This window comes from Scleropages formosus, chromosome 8 (assembly GCF_900964775.1).
Source record: "Scleropages formosus chromosome 8, fSclFor1.1, whole genome shotgun sequence".
NCBI lineage: Eukaryota > Metazoa > Chordata > Actinopteri > Osteoglossiformes > Osteoglossidae > Scleropages > Scleropages formosus.
The window spans coordinates 23134121-23157375 of record NC_041813.1 but is presented as its reverse complement, the minus strand read 5'-3'; the positions used below and the strand labels follow the sequence as shown (position 1 = coordinate 23157375).

General features: G+C 43.6%; 1 long non-coding RNA gene across 2 annotated transcripts in view; it reads left to right on the top strand.

Moving 5' to 3' along the window:
- LOC108937313 (uncharacterized) overlaps positions 1 to 21959 on the top strand; it is a 28437-nt gene extending 6478 nt beyond the window's left edge. For both annotated transcript variants that reach the window (XR_001966328.2, XR_001966329.2), the window contains exon 3: positions 21840 to 21959. This is a non-coding gene — a long non-coding RNA (uncharacterized LOC108937313). The remainder of the gene's footprint in view (positions 1 to 21839) is intronic.
- The last annotated feature ends 1296 nt before the right edge of the window (positions 21960 to 23255 follow it).

The window sequence follows — 23255 nt, the reverse complement described above, 5'->3', positions numbered from 1 at the left end:
TCTTTATGACACTTAAATAGATGAACAGAGAGAGAGTTTCCAGAAAGCATCCTAAAAACATGTTGTCTGTTTTTGTTTGTGCGGTCAGCCTCACATAAGCAGGAGCCCTTGGGTGTGTGCAGACAGATGTTCTCCCATCAGTTTCCCACTCCAGCAGACCTGTTAGAACAGTCCTGCTCTTTAGGAACGTGGTGTTTTGCGGCAGGAGTGTGGAGAATGCGAGTGTTTTGCAGTTAGCCTCTACTGCTTTGAAGTAAAGCATCAGCTAAATGAATAAATGTTCTTGCTAGGAACACCCCCATGTCCTCTGCACGGTCCTTCCTGAGACCCCGTGTCCCCAGCATTGAGTCTGGCTATTCAAACTAGTGAGGACATCCAGTGTAGGGCTTCTGTACCACCTCCAGTTTCATTGTTTCCATGGATGTAAGAGAAGCACTGCATGTTCCGTGGGTCCCTTTTCCGGGTGTCTTGTAAAAGCTGAGTCTCCATCCATAAACATTTCAATGGCACAGTTATAGCAACTCTTCCATAGAAAGAAGGACGCTATAAATTTGTGTTTTCATCATTGCGGTGCCAGCTTTGTGGTGGTGTTGGATTTCTTTTGGTAACCACTGGATACAAGAAACCAAATGCTAAATGCATATAAATCTGAACAGACCCTGTCTGTGTGCATAAAATGGAATGATTGTATAGAACCGTAAAATGTTGTGAATGATGCCAAATCGAGGTGCCTAATACATCCTGTCATTATCATGAAATGTTTATGAATTCATTAGTAATTCTTATTCCTCTTTCCCCTGCTCACTTCTGCATTTGTTGCTCTGTTTAATTTTTTAATAGCTATGCATTAATATTATGGTACTTTAAAATTGCACTTTGTGTCCCTAAATTTTTTAACCAAAAAAAGTAAGAATAGACACTGCCCCTTTCTTTCATAATATGTCATCTGTAGCAATTATTGGCTAGAAGTGTATTGGAATGGCCCATACTGGGAAATGGAAGCCTTTCTATGATTTCATTGAAGTACAGAGAGGAAAAGTGATCCCATCTGGATGAGGGTGACAGATAAGCGAGCTATGTTAAGTGGACTATGCCCGCACTGCGTTCCTACCCGGAATGGCGTGTGGTCGATCCGTAGGGCCCACGTGTGGAACGTGAGGTGGGGTGGGGGGCTGCTGAAACCAGAGGTGAGTGTTGATGGAAATGGGGGCTGGGTAAGGGGGTGAGACAGGTCCGCATGGCCGACCTTCAGGTGCGGAGAGAGCGAGGACGGAGCGGAGGGCTTTTTTTTATGGTGGTTCGAGTTCTGCTTGAGCGAGCCTGAAGAATGCCCATGAACCCTGGCGAGGAACAGGGTTCTTTTCATGTAAAGCAGCCTGGGGTGCTGTGCTCCTTTCACACAGGAAGCATTAAAAAAAAAAAGATTGGAGACAGGTGGGTTTTCTCTTGCAAAGTTCCCTCTTTCTTGATCCAGAAGGGACACTTTCGAATAGTAAGGCTCTTCCAGCATCTTGTCGAGCAGGTCCAGTGCAACAGCTTCCCGCACCTCATGGGTCTTGTGGATACTTTGGTTTTGATGCTAAGAGGAATTCTAGTTATTTGTCAGAGAGGGGAAATCCAACGGTAACAATGGCAGCAGACAGGAAACAATACAGCTGTCTGAGTCTTTTAAGGGCACGATGTTAGGAATCTACTAAGATGTTGCTGAAGGACTTGGCTGGTTTATTCCCAGCTCTTTCATTCTATATTAATTTTCATGTTTCTGGGCAGCGGGAAACTTACGCTGGCGCTGAAGTAGGGCCCTGCATTCAATTCATCTGCTGACTATGCTAACTGTTGAGGTGTTGAGGGAAACCGGAGTTTGACTTGAAAAAGTGAAAAAAAAGCATAGGTGGTACCGGCACAATCCTCTGTGAGCATCAGATTGAATTCTGGCGCTCCCGACACCTGTGGTTTTTTGACAGCCTTTTTCAAAGGATATGACGACAAGAAAAATGAAAACGTTTGGACGCTGATGATGCCTGAAGTCCAACACAGGCTCTAAAAGGGAGCCCCCGTTGTCTTAAAAGTTTATTTTATCTCCAATCAGGCGCCTATTCTGACATCCCCCTCCTCCCGGCCATTGTCCGGGGTGCTCCCTGTTTGTTTAGACCGCGCACGGAAAGAAGAGTGTAGGTAGATCCCCAGTTGCTCATGAGCCTGCCACTGGGTGACCACCTGCGAAGCCTCTTTGGGCGGGATTAAGCGGGCGCACAAAGCAGGAGGTAGGGGGCTATAGATCTCAGAGTGAGCAGTGTGGAAAGTGGAGCTGACGTGAGTGTCGGGGGCCTCGGAGCAAGCCCCTCTCGCCAGCACAACCCCCCCCATCCACCCCCAACTCCACCGCACCGGGACTTCTCTGCTTTGCGCGGCTGCCAACCGCCCTTTCACAGGGCGGCTGCCCACGCTGTCTCACAGAGGTGGGTGCCCTTTCACATTCAAAGCAGGCCCATCCACACCACCACAAAGGCCCCTCAGGCGTCTGATTAAAGTGGGGGGTGGGGGTGCTTTCTCAGAACCGCCATTGGGTCCACTTGCTCGCCATCTCCAAGAGGTTTACCCCCCATGCAAATCTCCGGCGCCCCATGCTTTGAGTGCCTGGGAAATGGCCATGAAGAACATCTCAGAGTGCTCCTCAGGACACCCCACCACGTTTGCACTTCCATCGGAGGGATATTCAGGTTCAGCGGTCAAGGCCGCATTTGTTTGCGTACTACCTAACGTGAGAAATACTACAGAAAGAAAGAATCCAAAGGGTTGCATAGCAGTTAGGGTAAATGGACTGAACCTGTAGAACAAAACATCTGCACTTAGTTTTTATGTCTCCATTGGAGTCAGGGAGCACTTCTATAGAGATTTTTTTTCCTAATCTATTCATTTAGAGTATCTTCCAAAGAAATTTAGTTTTCAGCTCAAAGTAGAATTTTTCAGATACGAAAAATCAAGGACCCATTCTGCAGCACAGTAATGAAATGATGGAAAGAGACACACACAGGCTGAAATTGCTTGTCCCGAGGCGAGCCGGAAGCTAACCTGGCAACACAGGGCGCAAGGCTAGAAGGGGAGAAGACACACCCAGGACGGGATGCCAGTCTGTCGCAAGACACCCCAAGTGGGACTCGAACCCCAGACCCACCAGAGAGCAGGACCTGGCCAAACTTGCTGCGGCACTGCATCCCCTGATGGAAAGATAGATTTTTAAAATTATTTATGAGTAATGGTAATAGACATTTCTAAATTTTTCTTATTTGTAAGAACAGGTTTTCTGTTTCAACCAATACAAAATAAATACTTCAAGGCACAATACATTTAAATAAATTTTGAATTACAGTGAGTACTATGATTCTGATTTGAGTGTCTTCTCAGGAAATGTGGTAGATGGAGGTACAGCATTCAGTGGGTGTGTGTTTAAGACTTGCAAAATTTTGAATAAAACGGGATGTTTGGTTATTGCGTTTTCTCATCAGCACTCGAAAAGAAACATTCCTGATATCTAGGTTCTCTACTTAGGACCAGGACGTGGACTGAGAGTTTTTTAGTTAGTTGAAAAGTTTGTTTGTTCAGGAGGGGGACATGGTGGCGCAGTGGGTTGGACCTGGTCCTGCTCTCCCGTGGGTCTGGGGTTTGAGTCCCGCTTGGGGTGCCTTGCGACAGACTGGCGTCCTGTCCTGGGTGTGCCCCCTCCCTCTCCGGCCTTACGCCCTGTGTTGCCGGGTTAGGCTCTGGCTCCCCGTGACCCCGTATGGGACAAGCAGTTCAGTGTGAGATGGAGTGAGCAAAGGGCTATACTTCACGTATATATTTTTCTGTTCTAATTGTATGTGCAGCTACTTATGTAGTACGTGTCGGCAAAAACTGTGGTATTGGACGAAGTGAGAATATCGGGTGAAGATTCGGCGGACAATTTGAATAGGTGTGCTAGCGCTATTAATAAAGTAAATACTCTAAATACTAAATGCTTCTTAAGTTTGTTACTCAATAGTTTCCAACTTCCCCTTGGAAAGACTTGATATACATTAAGTACAAGTGTGTACTTGCAACTGCTTGTGCACCCTGACATTCAGAGATTTTTGTCTACATGCTTAAGACTTATTCATTGCGTACGGATTCCATAAGGTGTTCTGATGGAGAGAAGGCTGCTTTCACATTTGCCCAAAGCCTGAATCCGTTCCTCTGCCCACTGAGGGCTGATTAAAGTCACATGCAGTTCAGCCTGTTGCATTCGTTACCGGTGCAACTGACAGAAACCATTACTTAGATCTCCTGTGGTCAAACTCTCAAACACTTCTCCTCATACTGTGAACCAAAAGGGAGCCAGTTTGAACAAACTGCTTGGTAGTTCCTGTCGTGTGTCAGATGCAACAGAAATCACAAAAAAGCTTTATTATCACTCTGATGAAATATCCAATTTGGCAGTTGCAAGGATTTAAGTAACAGAACTTTTGAAGGTCTAATTAACTAAGTAATATATAATTATATGCTCATTTGTCTCTGGAGTTAACATGTCTGTACTAAATAGCTCTTTGCTGAGAATAGTGAAAAGTGGACTCAGTACCTGTCAGAGTCAGACTTTGACAAAGTATTATAAAGACAGGGAAATCCACAGCTGTGAATTTAGTGTGTGATTCCATTAGTTACATATTTACTTGCTTGTTTCTGTTGTTCTCTTACACCTTTGTGTGGATCCAGGCTTAATAAGCTCCCTAGTTAATTATTTGAGCCCACACAGTTTTAGGTGCTTGACCACAAACCGCCTGCTGACCCATGTGCAGCAGCTGTCAAGGTGCCCCGCGTTTCTGCTGACGTCGGCCATTAGCAGGAGCCTCGGCACGCTCTGGGCCGGGTCACCTTTGACAGATCTGCCTGCCATGTGTGTCTCATTCTCTCGGTGAGAGACCGCTGCCACGTCAGCATCCTGCGAAGCTGGGGTGAGGGCTTTTGGGAGACAACCTCTACTTCCCAGGACCGAGGTGAATGGTTTTAGGTATTCATTGTGGCCCCCTCTGCTGGTCCCTTTCATGCGGTACCCTCCTCCCCAGGGGTGACGTGGTGCAGCCGGTGTCTGCCGTGTACAGGAATCCCAGCCTTGTCGAGCCCCTCTGACATTCCTATCATAACGAAATGGCAAGTGCATTATGGGCTGCGCTGCGGCCAGAGCCCCGTGGAGCAGCCTCTATTGTTGTCGCACTAAGTGCCGCAAATGGGATTAAAACGGGATAATGGCAGAGTTAAAAATGTATTCCGCTCGCTGCCTTTTATTGCTGAGGAGACGCTGGACACAGTGGGAGAGGACTTTTATTTGATGGAAAAATTTTTTTTTTTTTTTTTTTTCCAAAAATTGGCATTAAGTGACAGCATGAGTGACTCATTTCAACTGCTTTACTTTACTTATGTTCCACTTGGTTCAACTTTATTCACCTGACATGTCCTTGAGCTGAGCTGGTACTGCCACACTGTAAAGTCACCAACATTGGGAAGACATGGAAACGTCTGGAAGAGCTATTTTGTGATGATAGCAGGTGGTAGTATGATGAGTGATTCAAACTATGTAGAACAGCTGGTGGCGTAGCGGTTAGAGCCGCTGCCTTGTACTCGAAGGACTCGGGTTTGAATCTCGCATCTTGTTGTAGTACCCTTGAGCAAGGTACTTAGCCTGAATTGCTCCAGGTAAAATTGCCTAGCTGCATAAATGTGTAAATTATTATAAGTAGCTTAACAGTGTAAGGAGCTTTGGAGAGAAGCATCAGCTAAATTAAATTATTTAATATTAGTTACTTAAATGATTATTATTGTCTGCATTGGGCAGTCAGTTAGGGTTTTGGTCACCCAGAAGCGTAAGGCCTCGGGAAGGTAAACAGAGGACAGAACCATCAAGAGCACTGACACACACTATCTTTCGCACAATCATTCACACACCATCATTTACTCACGCAGGTGCACACAAAAGGCAGTTTAAAGCCGTATGTAGTATGAAAGCTATACAATAAGCACCCAATACTGTGTGGCCTGAAATAATTAACCAGAAAATCTTTTGAGCTTTAGAATTGCAAAGCTTAGGACAGCAGACACAAGCAAATAATTAATGATCTCTTGTGATCACAGGTTGGTCTTACAGCTTTGGGATTCCCTGCACTCAGCTTCAGCTGCAAACTGTTATGTCAGCAAAAATATTATGCACTTGCAGTTGTGCCATTTCCTGCATATGAAAATGAAAGAAAGTACTGGGGAAGTTGATCAAAATTGTTCTTTGTAATGTGCAAGATGAGAGATGCATATGTTTAAATGATATGCGAAATCTACAGACTGCACAGCTGGTGGAGATTTAAACTTAGAACCCTAGAGTTCTGAAGGAAAAAAAGCAAAATTGTATTTATGTATTTTCAGGCCTGTCCTGGGTGTGTCCCCTCCCCCTTTGGCTTTGTGTCCTGTGTTACCGGGTGATGCTCTGGCTCTCCGTGACCCCGCTCGGGATAAGCAGTTGTAGACAATGTGGGTGTGTGTGTATTTAGTTTCATGATTATGTTCTAGAACAATAAGTATTTTTATGGATCTTAATAAGGTTTGTACTGCTAGAATTAAAAAGCCTTTTAGCAACACATACAACTTCCAGGCCCTTGTGGGCTGGTTTTCCAGACACAGATTAATCTCAGCCATAGACCAAGTTACACTCTTAGTAGGGATTCTCCATGGAAAATCATTTAAAATCTAGGTGTAATTTTAATGAAAGTCAGGGCAATTAGCCGTGTACGCATAAAAAGAAACTAGAACCCATTCAGTTGAGCAGACTTTGCAGGAATGAATTCAGTTAAATGGTCAAACAGACTTTCCACATCCTATTTGAAGTCTGAACCTCATAGGTAAAGGCTGGAAGTGTCACTGTTGTATGTGCGATTATTTTTGCTCTATGTGCCAACATTTTTCACGTTGTTGTGAAAGTGGGAAGGGGATGAGCAGGTAATGGAGTGAGTGGAGCTGGGTGGGAGAGAGGCCCTTTGTAAGCACTGCCAAGGGGCTGTTGCTGCCCATTCCCAGACACGTTCCCGGACCCTAAGTGCCGACCCTAGCGCATTCTAATAAAGGCTGAAGCTGCTCAGCCGAGGACCTTAATCAGTTAGTGATGCTTGGAGAGCATCTCTTGGAATCATTGATGGGGGAAAAAAAAGCAGCAGAAGAGGATTAAAAAAACACCGGTGCTTTAAAACAGAAACCAAGAAGAGAAAAGTCTGGAATAGAAAGGCTCCTTAAGCATAAATCTTATTCATAGTAGACAAAAATGGTCACAGTGAGAAAGGAGGAGGTCTTTTAGAAGACGAAGCCAAGTCATTATCTCAGGACCTTTCTTCGTGATGAGCCCCAGGACTGGGGCCTCTTTGTGCAGAGCAGCAGGTAGCGCTGGCAGGCCGGGTCAGCTTTGGGGTCCAGGCCCCCTGTCCCCCTGTCCCCCCTCCACCCTATTGTGATGGCCGTCTGGCTGCTGTGCTCTCCTACGGATACGACAGGTCACGCCGCACACTGAGAGGCTCCATACCTGTGCTTTTGTCTCAGAATGGCAGATAATTTAGAATATGAAATTTATTTCCAGAGGGCAGCCTGTGTACTCAACCTCCACACCCCTATGTTTGGGTACGAGTATCTGTGGACTGCGGCGAAGGGAAATACATCCCAAATTGTTTAAACTTCCACTGTTTTTATCGATCCATTGTGCATCACGTAAATCTCAGGGGTTCACAGGGCAAATGTCATCTAAGAATAATAGTGCTAAAAATGACTGTGGTATTTGACTTCAAGTATCATCAGAGATTTTGTAATAAAGGAATTCATTGCACATTGTGACTGATCAGCTGCAGCCATCGGTAACTTCGTATTAAGGTATGAAGTGCTCAGACAGAAGGAAAAGTCTTTAGGAATAGGGTATTAATAAGGTTAAATACAGCATGTGTGCAAACACTAGAGGTGAAGTGGTCATTTATTAAGGTGCCAAAGTTTCAGGCTTGATTGATAATCAGTTGGGAACATATTGCAGTCTTCCTGAGGAAACTTGAAACTGTTCTCTGTCTTTTGACATTCCCATAGTGGGGAAGGACCAGAAGAATAATGCAAATATTGTTATATATTTAGAGGTAAACAAGGCACCTTTCCAAACAACAACAGTTAAACAACTGCAGAAAGCTATAATCTCAGAAACATGAAACATAAAAATGGTCAACTGTTGTCACTTAAAAGCTGACGGTGCTAAAAGCTGCAAACAAGGAATTTAAAGTTTATAACAGAGTCAGAATAGTTTCCAGGAGTCGCCATAGTCAGTAGGTTTCTAGTGGATTCAGTAGTAGCGATTTTGTAATCAAATATTTTATGAAAATTCCAGTGTTCAGGTGGAAAAAATGCATTTACTGACATCTGCACATGATGATTTGGAATTTCAACATCCTGTTTCAAAAAAGTTTTATGTGCAAATTATTGGAAAAATCACATCCAGCCAAAGGGCAGGAAACTGAAAGTCTGTCAGTAGTCAGTCATTCTTTATTGGAATATGTGATAATATATCATCTGGGAACTGAGCTATGTTGATCCAGACTTAATAAGTAATTAAGAAAACTGTGATTGTTTTACAAATAGGTTAAATAATCTTTAAAACATTCAAGCAATTGTTAGTGGAAATTAAAGTGTACAGAGTTTGTCTTTGTTCTGAAAAGGACAATTAATGAACTGTAAGTATACAGTATATAATATGCAATTAAAATAGATTTTCATTTCATTAAAATTGGCTTAGTCAACCACATGAGACCAAAAATTTGCCCATAAAAATAGCCTGAAGAAGTGTGAGAGCAGGGCTGCTGCTGCTGCTCAGTGTCCACAGTTATTCTCTTTATGAATCTCAGGAATCACTCAGTTTGGTGATGTAGCATTAACGTCACCATGAGGTGCAGTATATGACCTTTCCTCCTACATTTACATTTAAATGTATTGTAGTAGATTCTATTCTCCTAATCGACGTACAGAAATTAAAAATTATTATTAATTGTATTAACTGATGTTTAGCTGACCCCTTTATCCAGAGTGACTTATACTGTTAGATGTACTGCGGTAAACTGCATACAAGAAACCCTGCAGTTCTGTTGAGTCCCCGAGCTGCAAAGTACAGAATGCTGTCCATTTGGGAGTGAACTTTTAGAAATCAAAGGACTTAATATAGACTTGGACAGGTACTGAAACATTTAGTATGACTCAGAGACAGACATGAAAAGGACAATGCTGTGTCATAAGGCTGAAAGCAAGCATCATGGCCTGCAATTATCACCAAAGTACTCTAAGGTTTATTATTCATATTGAAGCAACTAATTTCCTTTTATGCTCCCATAGTCACTGAATGTTGGCCCTGTGGGAGTCGAGCGGCTCTCAGCGCTGAGAACAGAGTTACCCATTTAACAACAGGCTAATCGAATAACTGCCCCAGCATGGTGCCCAGCGTGAGCGCTCGCTCAGCAGGACCGAGTCGGGAGGTTCACTAGGGGTTGCAGGTACTTTTCATGCCACTAGGCAGCTAGGCTCCCACGTCCTGCTGCTAGAAATTTGTCATCTCGTTCCCTCCTTTTCGGAGCGTGTCAGCGCGGGCCCCCGATGGGAGATTTGTAGATATGATAACTCGATTAGGCCCCGCGATGGATGACGCCGCGGCACAGAGCCAGCGGTGCCCAGGGGGGTCTTGATCTCGCTGCTTAACCTCTCCTCGGGAGACCGACTGTTGCGGCTGCTAGAAGTCACGGCCCCCTGGCTACCTACAAATCACTGGCATGGGTCACAGTTCCCTCCAAGGGACAAATCTGAAGAGCCACAGAACCGCAATTTCGGTGAAGCACAACATCATTGCGGTGGCATGATCCCGACTACTGAGCGCTCCAGCTCTTTGTGTTGGTGTGCATTCCCAGAACAGACTTTTCTCTTTTTTTTAAAACCTTATTTTCATTCCCATTACTTCTCAGGGCTGCCACATTACCTGTCACAATTGTAATTTAATATGGTAACCACTGCATGAAAGATTTTGTGTCATTCTCAGCGTGGAAATGCTTGTTATTTGAGAGGCTGCTGTAGGATGGAACCCATCTCTTCGTTATTGTGTGAATATTTTTTCCACGTAGAGTCAATTTTAGAACGAGGCAATGTATTTTTGCTTTATTCATTTATTTCCCTTTATTCATATTTTATTTAAATATTTGCTCCATGTAACAGTAAAAAAGCTTTCAAGCTGAAGAATACATCTTCTGAAATGTATCTCTAATATGGGTTATGTACAAATGTTGTACAGAATATTTTTCATTGCCTGCATGTTGCCACGTAAATATGGATAAATTACAAGATTTTTAACTTTTCCAAACACTGTTTCTCAGTGCAGGCAGTTGAGACATGGCAGGTTGACCAAATATAGCATGATTTTGCGTTTAAGCAATGTACATTAATTTTCCTAAATGTTCAGTCTGCTTTTTAAGACTCTGAGAAAGGTGGTATTTTTGTTTAAAAAGTATCTGTCTCTGGTGGACATATTTGCACTTAACAGTTTTGAACTACACAATCGATTAAGTTCACATCCCTGCTTGCCAAACAGCTAAATGAGGCAATATGGAAGCTCTAAAAACCAAATGGGAGCCTCCCCTTTTTGACCACGCAATTTAGTGGGTTCAAAAAGACACTAACAAAGGCAGGCCCCTTCGTGTCTCGGTGACTCCTCTCTTTGTTGCCCCCTCAGCCCTAATAAAGAAAGAGGGCTGCTCTTGTTTGCCCAGGAGGTGGTTTAATGGCCCCGGGTGGGACAATGGCGCTACATTCACCGCACTGAAGGCTCATTACGGCCTCACTACCAAAACGGACGGTCCCAGGACGTTCCCACTGAGGGGGGCTGAATGGCAGCGACAGAAAGGGGGCCATTGAGGAGGTGAGCTGGTTCCATCTGCCCCCAGTGCCTCCTCACCTTGCCTCTCAACAGCCGGGGCCCGCCCCCAGCACAATGGCCAAATTTAGTGTGTCGGGGCAGCCCAAAATGCTCACTTTAGAAAGGCATTGAAGGAAATATCAACACCATGCATTGCACGGTTTATTCATCGCTCAGCCTCCTTCCATTGATCCAGTTCCTTTTCCTTTGAGCCTCTTTCTTCCCATTCACTCCTTTTCTCTCATCCCAAATCTCAGATTGATGCTATTTTTCCCATACCTTGCAAAGGGGCGGACGACAAGAATTAAGTTAGTTCTGCCCTGGCCCTACTATTCATTTTTGTCTATTTCTATGGCAGGTATTTGAGACAATAGCCAAAGAGTCATTAATCACAGAAATTTCCGATCTTGAGACAGGAAGAGCCATGGAATTTCAGTAGACGATGTGAGTTCTGGGCAGTTTTAACTCTGCGCGTGCTACACCGTGCATGGATGTTGAACTTACTATGAATGAACTTAGCAGCAGAGTAAGCATGCCTTTTCTAGCTGCCTGGGTTTGGGAGAGAACTGAGTGGGTTGCTGTCCTTTTTTGCCTTTCTTCTTGCCTGCAATCTCATTTAAGTGCACCTAAATGAAATTCCAAGGTTGTTAAACAACAGATTGTTCCATGTGGCAGCGGCTTTATGCGACCAAAAGCGCTGCTCCAAAATGCACTGGCACGATATGAAAAGAGCAATGCTAAGGCAAGGCTGCTGTGTTGAATCGAGCGGCTGCCTGCAGTTGAGTCACTCGGAATCGGCAGAGGATTGCTCGCCTCTCCTCAGAGCATATGTCTAATTTGTCCCTTCAACTGGATCTCGGGACCCAGTCAAGCTTTGGGGGATGATATCAACTTTTCTGTCCCCATGTACAACCTGCAGTGTGGGTGGCATGGTGTCTGAGTATGTGTGACCCATGTATGTATTCCCCATGCATACGTAAATACCCTGTTTGTGTGTGATGCCTTCAGAACCACAGGGTTACAGGGAGATGCTCACTCTCAAGAGCACTGTGTGCCGTAGTAATGTTTGAGCACTAGAATTCATGTTACGAAGGGTTTTTGAAGAATTCGTTACTTGCGTATTGGGGCGACAAATTGCATGTGGTAGTTTATAGTAAATGATAATCTCTTAGAATGTGTTCTAAGAAAGAAAAAATTCTTGTCTCAGATGTTTTTATGTGTCTGAAAACTGATGATAAATGAAATGTCACATACCGAATACACATTATCTTTTCAAATAAGTTAATTATTAGTACAGCAGTGATGATGGAAAAAATATGCCTAATGTGTCTCTCTTTGTCATTGTCAACAGATGACTTCCTTAAAATAACGCATTTCTTTGCGGGAATCACTTGAATAAAAGTGACGGACATGAGCTTTGGCCAAAAGCAGTACAGTTTTCTTGGTTAGGATTGACATTTGGCATTAAATTGCCATATTATGTGCTACTATACTGTGTATTAAAAAGGGAAGTCACAGTCCAAATTTGTGAGGTAGGAGCTGTTTTCTGTTAGCTTGTGCAACGTGACACACAGGACATACGTGTTTCCAAATATATGAATTGGAAGGCAGGATACTGTTGAATGACGAGGTACATCCTACATATGCGAGACCACATTGTGTTGGCATGGAGGTTCCTGAAAGATAGTCGGTGGTTTGGTGGCAGATTGCAGACATGGGTACCATCGGGGGTCATTGACTTATTTGTGGTGACTTTTACTAGTCCTGAAAGAAACGCGATTTTACTCGACATGGCAAGTTGAGGTTGTATGAGTGGCTTGACCAGGCTTTTCAAGCTGTTTCATAGAACATCTCATCGATAGAGCCACTCTGTAGATGCGATGGAAAGGGGAAGTAACTGTAAAGAAGTGGAAAAAAGTCAGACGCAGCCCTGTGATGCCAGGTCATGTCTCGATCAATCAAAGATGAGTGTGTGGCTCCATCGCTTATGTTACGCCCAGCCCTGGGAGGCTAGGGTACCCAGCAGATGGCCCGCTCCCAGAGCTCCTCGCGGGGTGCCAAAGGAACCCTGCTGAGCCACAACTTGGGATCCTGCTTGTCACTTAATGCACCCTGTGTCACTTCTCCGCCAGACCAATTTTTCATTGAGGACCATGCGATTAAGTATTCTAATCCTGTTCTCTGTTGAATTTGCACAACAGGGTAGGAACCATGTCTAAGCGAAAAGTCCCCTGGAGTCAGAGCATTCTCCACTAACTTTACCGCGGCGATTATATAACAAATATTATTTTTGTTTGTGCGTGTTTTAAATTATCCATGGAATGGAAAATGTCAAAGACGCAGCTTTAGCTACAGACTATCCCCAAGTTTGTTTAGCATAGAATATGCCTGTTGTGAAGAAAGAAGCAACAAAGAGGTATTTCGGCTTGAAACAGCCAGAAGGAATGAGCACCAGACTGCTGAATGATGAAAACATTTGGCACAGGGGACGTTTAGGTAACGGTGCTTTAAGCTAAAGCAGCTTGCTTTTCAACTGAACCCCCTTTCCTGTTCTTTTCTGCTTTTTTTTTCGGCCATTTCGGTGAATTTACAAGCTCACCACCTTGGAGCGAAAGCATTCTCAAGGCCACAGATGTGGGATGGATGTGGGACGGATGTGGATTTTATGTGGTTGTGTAACCTCCACCCTGGGGCTGAATCCGCTTGTCGCCGTCTGATATTCAAAGGCCAGATCTTCTTGAGTGGACTTGGCGCTGTCTGAGACGACTTCTTATCTATAAATAAAGACTGTAAGCAGACCTGGGTTCGGTTAACGCTGTAACTCTTACACTTTTGTATAACAAGTTCCACCTGCTCACAGTAAGTTTATGGGGTAAAACACCAGGTCATTAACACAGAAACATGGTACAGAAGTTTACTTACATCTTAAACACAAGTATGGAAATGCTAACATGAACGCACACAAACTCAACATAAATGCATACCAGTACCGTAAGTGAATCTAAAAGTGTGTTTGACTCGTCAACAGATTTATCTGAAAAATGTTAATGTCACAGAGTACATAAAATACTATAAACTTGCCTGTATTTTAACCATTGTTTTATTTGTGTTTATATAAGATAGCCTTACTCAGTAAATTCATAAATTAATATAAATATGCTGCAGTATTTTTGGTACCCCTGTAAATTACTGAGTATTATGGTTATTGTGTGGAGGAACTGCATTGCGTCACGCTGAGATGTGCGCATGTTTTTCAGTGCTTCATGTGGATTACATTAATTTCTTGAATAAACACACCTGGAGACACACCTATAAGGGTCAGGCCATATTATCACCATTCCCCGCCAAAAAGCAGATACATCCACATGATCCCATCTGACACGGTGGGAAATATGAGTCAAGATTTCTTCACAAAGCTCCTAACTTCAGCTCCGCTTGGGGAAATCCCAAGTCTTATTTCTTCTCTGCCGAAACCTGATTTTTCATCTTGTTTGCGCTAATCGGGCACAAGGAACACGTGGGTGTTATTAGCGAGAGAGTGGAAGATTTTGACTGGGAGCTGAAGCAGAAAATCCCTCGCTGAGAGAGAGGGGGAAAAAAAGTGTGGGCTTTGCTACCAAGTGAACATGGATGCAATGCTGTTCCAGCACAGAATTGCTCTCATATGGGATGTTTGGCCACAGGCCCACCGGCGGAGGCGAGCTCAGAGGCACGGTGCTGCCTGGCCTGTTTATGTTACACATCCTGGTTGTGGGGAGGCTCAAATTGAAGCCATGCGTTGGAGGATTACCGCTGCGGACCCTGGTCAGGGGAGCGCGTGTCTGCGGGGCTGGGAACGCGGCCCGCTTCATGCCGGCACTCCATGTGTGGCGGATGTTTTCCACCAGGGGAGCGGCCAGCTTGGCTGCAGCTGTGCGAACCGCAGTGCCCTGTGATAGTCGGGGGACCGTGAGCCGGAGGATGGTATTGAACAACTTGCCGGGGTACGTGGTCTTGGCAGAGGTCATACAGCCACCAATTCCCTATAGTGAGGGAACTGAAGGGCACGGTGTATGCGTAGCACTTCGTCTTGTGGCGTCACCTTAGGGTTAGGGTGGTGTCACCTTCCCGATAAATTGTCAAGAGAGAATGAAACAGGGCAGAGATGAAATGCAAAAATGGTCTAGTATGGAGGGGACGACAGAGGCGCAGGTGACACTGAAGGGTGTCTGAGCAGAGACGCAGCAGCGGCACCAGCTGTTATTTTCATAACAACAGTTGTAGAATAATACTGACATATTTGCTTTATTTCTGGTTTTGGATGCATTTATATTTTCCGAGGAGCCTTTTGTTCTTCCCCTACTTATGCTACCAGGCTAAAAGGACCTTAGAGACATAAGTTTAAATTTGCCAAAATTTTTACTTGCTATCATTGCTTCAAGTTTTTGGTATTCAAGATATGTGTCCATTGCAGCTTTCACCCAAGGATACGTGTACTATACCCTTATACTGGAATGTTCATACTATGAGAATGATTCACTTTAAAAATGAATACAATTACGTAAGTAGTAACACCAACAATAACTGAAACATGATGCTGGTCTACAGTGACACAAAAGCTAATATTGTGCTATCTCAGTAAATCGGGTGTTTGAAACCTTCAGACTGACATTCAGCAGAATTGTCAAGTGTTTTGACCAGTTTGTCAGAAGTAATTTGGCCACATGCTTTTATAACCTTTATGACACAGCTGTGCGTTTCATGTAGGACCACTAGTGTTTGGTTTTCTCTCGATGATGGCTACACCCCTTCGGTCATGTTCAGCAAAGTCAGCACCAATATGGTTTTCAATCCACCGACTGGAGGAGAGTGAAGATAAGGCCAAAGAGAATGACTTGGATGAGTTACACTCAGGGTCGTCCAACAAAGAGTTCACGTTGGCTGCACAGCAGGGCAAGCAGTCCCTGCGGTGAGGGAGCATTGCATTTCCCTGCATTAAGCTCAGAATGAGCTTCTAAAGGAGTGGCATACAGGTAAATGTGGTCCAACAAAGCAAGAGCTTGCCAGGAAACACACAGCCAAAATTTCAGAAGAAAGCAAACAAACAGAAATTCAGCTGGATTTTATTTTCCGGCCATGAAATTCCTTGCTTTTGTGTGTCTACATCTCTGTGTGTGTATGTCTTTATGGTTACAGCAGACATGGACTTGTGTGGCTTCTTCACATGCCCCTCAAAAGGTTTAATCCAGGTTATTTGCTTTCTCATGCTTATGTTTGCTCCACACTGAATCGATGTCTCACAATGTAGAATTGTGCAAAATAAGCCCTATTTATTCAGAAAGGATGTGACTGTCGACTTTTCATGAAGACGCTAAATGAAATGTAAACACTTTTTTTTTTGGGGGGGAGATGAAAATATCTTTTCATTTTCAGCATGCTCACAGTCTTACTTTTCTTCGCTCTTCATGTTTGTGCGCTTTAGTTTGTCAACACAAAATTTAAACATCAGCTTCAGTAATCATTCCCTAAATGGCAGAACTTTGATTTCTGAAAAGCAACCAGTATCTGTTCTCAGTCACAATAGGAACTATTCCCTTGGCTCGAGAAAAAGTTGAATCTGGTGAATGTTCTGAATCCACAGGTAGTCTCGTCTAAGAAAGGAAACACACTAACATAGTAATAATACCCCCGGGTGTTTTAATCCTATGACTGAGGTACATTTAGTTCAGAAACTAATGCCATTATGTAGTATTACATTAACATACACATTTCTCCAAAGTGAATTACAACGATAAGCTACTTATAATTATTTATCCATTTATACAAAGGGAATTTTTTTGGGGGGGGGCGATGTACCTTGCTGTAGGCCACTATAGCTGGAGGTGAGACTCGAAGCTGCAGCCTTTGGGTACGAAGGGAGCAGCTCTAACCACTATGCTCCATCCATCTGTCCATCTCTGTGTATACAATATAAAGAAACCAGTTAAGATGTTGAAAATGTCTGAAGTGTGAAGAGTTTGTTCATACAAACCATCTGTGCAGAGTCTGAAACCACCATGACTGAGTGTTTATCTCTAATACATTGGTGATCTGTCTTCTTTCTCTCACAGTGTAGTGATTTTTACACTGCGATTAACTGATATCCTGTCTGGGTGCAATGTTTTTTGATATTTATTCTGATATTTATCCCACACTGAAAAACTGCTGCTATGAACAATAACAACAACCTATCAGATTAATGCATTCCAAGTTAAGAAATTCTAACATTAAGTTTTGTTTTGCCACATACATTGTGTTTCATGTTACTCATAATTCTTGCTTTGAAAAGTCTGTGTATGTTCTGTATAGAGTGAAGGCAGGCTTTGTGACAAAAGTGGGCCTGTTGTCTTGTCATCTGAAAGTCCTGAGTTAGAATCCCGTAGCTGTATTACCCCCGATCAAAGAGCTCACTTTGGTTCGTTGTGTTCTTTTGTCACCCCACAGGAAATGTGAACAGTATTTTATGTGTGTTATGGTGGATTGATTTTAGGAAAGAAGACATGGTCCAAAATGCTGTCATATAATGATAATAACCTTGATTTTACAGTCAGTCAGGAAACAAGCTAATTTTGGTTTTTATATGGAATAAAGAATATCTGCTGTAAATGATGAAGTTCCTGGCATGCCATTTGCATTAGAAAATCTTGAAATACTCAAGAAGGAGATCTGATGATTGGATTCATTGTTTGTTATGTTGTGACGTTCATTATGAAGGATTTGTGTGGGTTATGTAATTTAGTGGAGCATTTTTTTTACTCTTGTGTATCGGTTATTCCCGAAATTATCAAGTTAAAATTAATAATAAAAGAATTAATACATTTAAATTTATTAATATGCCCTGTCGGCATCAGCTCTCCTGCACCCACGACCTGTGTCGGGCGGTGCACGGTCGCCGCCCTGTGGTCTCCCCATTAAATCATGGACATAACAGCTTCCAAGTCTCAGTTCCTTGGGGGGTCTTCAGTCTCCCCCATGAATATCCCTTTTTCATCATTCTTTGTGGATGCCCTTAGATGGAAGCATTGACTTTCTTTCAGAAGGAGAAGGAAACGGTTGAAATTCACATGGCTAAATACTATCTTAGACATTTTATGACCTCCAATAAAAGGTCAGACTGTGACCCACCCACTCATATGTCCACAGGACTAAAATGTTTTCCAATGCTGCTGTAGTGTAGTGAACCATCCAAAAGTGGAATGGAAGAGATATGTATTACATTTTTAAAAAAACACAAAAAACTCTTTACATCCATTAGAATGACATATAACATACAGCCTTGTATCCTTAACATGTCTGGCTGTGGAACAGGAGGCAATAACCCTGAAGAGCACTTTCTCCAGTGGTCCAAGATGACTTAGTATCAGCATTAACGTGCACTGATGTAAGTGTCCAATGTGTATAATGGTTGCTCCCTTGGCGGTGGCTGTTCCTGCCATCAACAATAATGTTCAAAAGTGCACGCTGGCTTGTCCAACTGCCTGAGCTTTCCCTCGGCAGGGCTTCGAACTCGTCCTGGACTGGGTTCCGGCCCACAGTAAAGCTCCGGTTTCACAGCAGGTGTGCCATCAAAGCAGCAGCGGCACTTGTCTCGAAATGTCATGGCCGTGGAGCCGTTCCTCGGGCCGCCAGGCTCAGAAGACCACTCTGAGCATGGTTTTCGGCGCCCGCCCCAGCACCGGCAGCCCGTTTGCCCCTGCGACCCTGCCTTTACGGTTGCTCTGATTCCCGGCCAACACCTGCTTGGCACTCTCCCCCTGCGCCTCATTCCTGCTTTCTGCTTGTTTGCCTCTCCTCTTTCACACACCTGATTCATCTCTCTCATGTCTTTCCCTGTTTTCCATCTTTCAGCTTTAACACTCTTCTTGTGTTTCCTGTTCACGTTGATTTTGGCACAAAATAAAATATTAAATATTGAAATCAAAGACTTGTAGAAGACAATAGCAAATAAAATTATGGCAGGAGATTAGAGCACTGTTGGATCTTGAAAGCGCCACTTAAAGGTTGTCATTAAAATGTACTGGGCTTTCTGATCGAGTTCCTGTAAAAACACAGAGACCTTGAACTAAACGCCTAACAAAACTGACCCCATTAGAATTCATCCCAGAAAAGAATATTCAGTATCTCCCCTTCCTGTAACCAACAGTACAGTTGTGTATTTCTTCCAGTTATTTTTGATTTATTGCATATTATGTTTCCCATCATCTTAAATCGTTTTTAGATTTTGGAATAATAATTTTTAAAAAAATCTAATTTCTTGGTTGGTGATGGAAAATATCAAGTTTTTGATAGAAGTCAGGAAAGCTTGTTTACTCTGTCTGGACCTTAGTGGCCTCAACCGCCAACCCCCGTGCCACTGAGACGCTGTCATTGTCACTTCCTATTCACTGGACATGTACAGGGAAGGTCGATGGTGGGATCTGGATGCCTCTAGGCAGTCTACAGTCCTGTTGTGTGACAGCCCAGAGTGAAGAGAGCAACGTGGGTCTCCTGCTTTATATTAGAATGGAGAAAAACAACCTCCCCTCCGTGAACCTCTTGTGAAAAGCTTGTAAAATGTGATTATTTTTTATGAGCTTCCCTTTTCAATTGCGCGTTGGAACTGTCAGGGCGATCGGCTTGTTGCCATGTCTTATTATTGGAATGTGTGTGCAGTGTGTTGGGGTGGTTTCAGATGGGCTGTTTTGGGCCCGTTTCTCATCCTTTATATGCCGGCAAACGCAAATCCAGATTTTCAGTGACTGGAAACGTGTATTATTTAATCGGTTAGCTTATGTACACCGATTCCTGTTTGAAAAGATTTTTATTGAAATCAATTAATATGAATGTTTTCCATATAAATTTTTATTATTTTTGCAAAAACTGCTTTTCTCATCTTCATTGCCATTTCTTATTGTGAACTCCACCTTTCCTTTTGTTTCCACAAGCATCTAATTATTTCATCGTACACCAAGCAGGTCCATAGGCTAATAGCAGCATTGTTGATAGCTTTCTCTCCTTGTTTTTTTTTGTTTATTTCTGAAGCATTTAAAATGATCTTTGGGGATGTTCAAAAACAAGTGGGATGTGATTTTTCCTCTGTGTAACAAAGGAGTGGAAATTGGAGTGGAAGGCTGAAAATGATATGTTTTTAGTAATGTTCGGAGAGAAGAGTGGAGAGCAAGGGCTGGTGCGAGTGTGTGTCTCAAAATGGTCCACAGTGTAGCCAAGACACACAGGTGGCCCACGGCTGGGATGGTGGCATTAGTGCAGTGAGACTTGATGAGTGAAAGGAACCATTCCGGGGGAAATCGGTGAGACCTTCCATTGGGAGAGATTTTTTTTATTTTTTTTTTTTTTTTTAAAAAAAAGGAAAACGATGCATTTGCTATGGCTAGCTGAAAAATTGTGCATGTGGTTATCGGTAGATTTTTGGGTTGGCTGGGAGTTGGGGACCTTGGCAGGAGTTGGCAGGACAATGGTGTTTCAGAGATAAGATACAGAAGCCGGCGTAGTATGAAATGCTGGCCGCTAGCATTGTGTTCCCGGCGTCTCCTCTATATCGAATTTGAGTGGAGAAACACTTGGCAGGCCACGGAACGATGGAAGGCAGGCTGAGAAAGGCAAGTGAAACTATGTTTAAAAAAAAAGGCAAGATGTAATGCAGTTCAATTTGCCTGTTCTGGGCCCCTGATAGCTGCAACGGCATGGATTTGTAGACCAGAAAAAAAGTGTTGAATTGAATCGAGCTTAAAAGTGAAGCAAAAAGCTCTGGAAAATCAGTCCTCAAAGGCACATTCCTTCCAGAAGGCATTTCTTTAAGCTGTCACTGTTTAGGGGCTGGCAATCCCATTATGGCAGTGGCCCATTATAATTAAGAGTAAAGTAGAGCTAAAAGAAAAAGCCCATATTGGCTGAACACAGCTAATTTTGTCGTTCTACATGTATGTGTCAGTTTTTTGCAGTTTTCAATTGCTTCATGTATTAGATTAAGCATGTTTATTCCGGCATACATTAAACCCTCAGTCGTCTCAAAGCTGAATGCTGGGTAAAGAAGATCAACTTGAAGAGCTAAAAACCCCCTTTTGCTGAATTTTTCTGACCCTTGATTTCATTTCTGCATTGTTGATGCCATATTCTTTTTTTGTCTTTGTGCTTTCACAACAGCAGCACCATGGGCCTTTTATGGAATATACAATTTAATAAAAAAAGAAAAGAAAATACAAGCTACACCATATGATGAGCGTTACTCCAAGTAAGCTCACAGGAGTACTCCAGTGTTACTGTGGTATTTCACAGCAAACTGCGGTGTATAATGTATAGTAAATTTCCTTGGTGTGAATTCACTGGTGTTCATGCATATGCTTCCTGACCTTTAATTGGTCATATAATAAGAGATGATTTTGCTATGAAGAGAGCCTGTCTTGAGGCGGGAGGATATACCAGCCCTTTCTTGCTACTTGAGTGCTGCCTTTACATTTTTCTTGTTGAGAGCAAAACAAAGATGCAACAGGCTTTTGTGAGGCCCATTCTTGATTCTTCTTCACGGTGGCTTATCCTTCCATTCTAGGCACAGCCACCTCTGAGCCATTGTTTATGATAGTTTTGAGTAGGTTGTATGTTTTCATCTTTGAGGGGTGAAGTGCTGCTCCACTCAGCTTCCATGGTTTTCATAATGGCTTCCTCCTTCATGGACTCATAATGTTTCTACAACAGTTTGGCAGCGTTTAATCACCAAAATCACATTGCTCAAGGTCGGGAGTGACGTCGTGACATTATTTGTATGTTTTCCAGCAAACTGGAATTTCGGGAGAAGCAGCTGAGTCAGTCAGGAGATAAAGATATGCCAAGAGCTCCCATCTCTTCTTTACTCCATCTCCAGGAGGCCCCCGGAGGTGCAGGAAAGGGCAGTGATGAACAGGAGCTAGATCCTCTCCCATGCCTCTCTCCTTCTCCCCCACACCCCACCTGACATGCCCCTGCAAGCCGTCAGTCAACCGCCTCCTCGCGCAGGTAAAGTTTCACAAATGGGGGAAGACCATGGAGGTTGACAAGCTGGCTGCCTCAGGTGGGGGATGTGGGAATTGCAAAATGAGGCAGGTTGCTAGGTGCTTGTTGTGACGTGACGCTATGGGTCACCATGTGGTTCTTCATGCTCCTTCTTATGCATCGTGCAAATTGAGGAATGCTTGATGGAAAATCAATTGGTGTTAATGACCTGTTAACAGGATAAGAACCCACCACCAAGAAGAACCACTCCTTGCAGCTCGCACACACACATACACATATGCTGCCCCCATACCCACATTTACAGAGAGACACAAACACACACATTCAGCATCCCTCACGTAAGGACTCACAGACACACACACACAGAGCCAGCAGGTTTTTCTCTCGTGTGCATTCATCTCACGGTACCTTCAACATATCATGCTGCTGAGCTGCATCCAAGGCATGCCTTTTTTGTGTTGAAGGTTGAGAAGGCTGCAGACATTGAGCTTCCGGTTCTGCTTGGCCCCATCATGAAGGCTTGTATATTTCTTCACTCTTTTAGAGGTAAATCCAGTAACATTAGTGAGTTCATTTAAGAGCTAAAAGCAGGGAGGGGCATGCGCATGCCCACCAGCAAGGTATATTAAAGTCCTTGCTGTGCCAGGGTTTTACTAAAAACAGCTGGCCAGGTGTCACGGCTGGGGCTCCCAGCGTGTCTTCATTAGGAGCCAAACAATGACGTGTTTGCATTTCCCTCCCGCATTTCGACAACACCAATGTATGACTCGCGACACTCTGGAATGTGTTTGCCTATCTGAAATACCCTTCCTGTGTGTTGTCGGAATCGAGGCCCAACGCATTTCTCAAGGGTCCTTAGTGGTTTCACTCTGTTTCCCGACTATACACCTTTTAAACTCTTTTTATTGCCTGCCCGCTGACAATCATTGTGGCTGGGGCATTTGCATATTTTAAATACTTTTTTCCCTAATCAGTGGCACATTTGCATAGGTATTTGGCATGTTTTTTTATTGTGTTGCATTAAAGAGCACTTTGGTGTCCATTTAACGGGCGGTGTACCCAGAATGCTTTGTGCAGCTGAATGGATGTGTGCACTATGCAGAAAAGGGATTAGTATTTTCCCCACTTCTATACAGGAATGCAATAAAACCTCCGAGTAACTCCTTAATGAAAAGCAGTTGATGCGCAATGAAACATTGATTATATGCGTATTAAAAGCACTTCATGTGTAGTGTTGCTCACAAAAGCGGGGGAACACTTGTAGAACAGGTCCTCTCTGCCCAAGGGT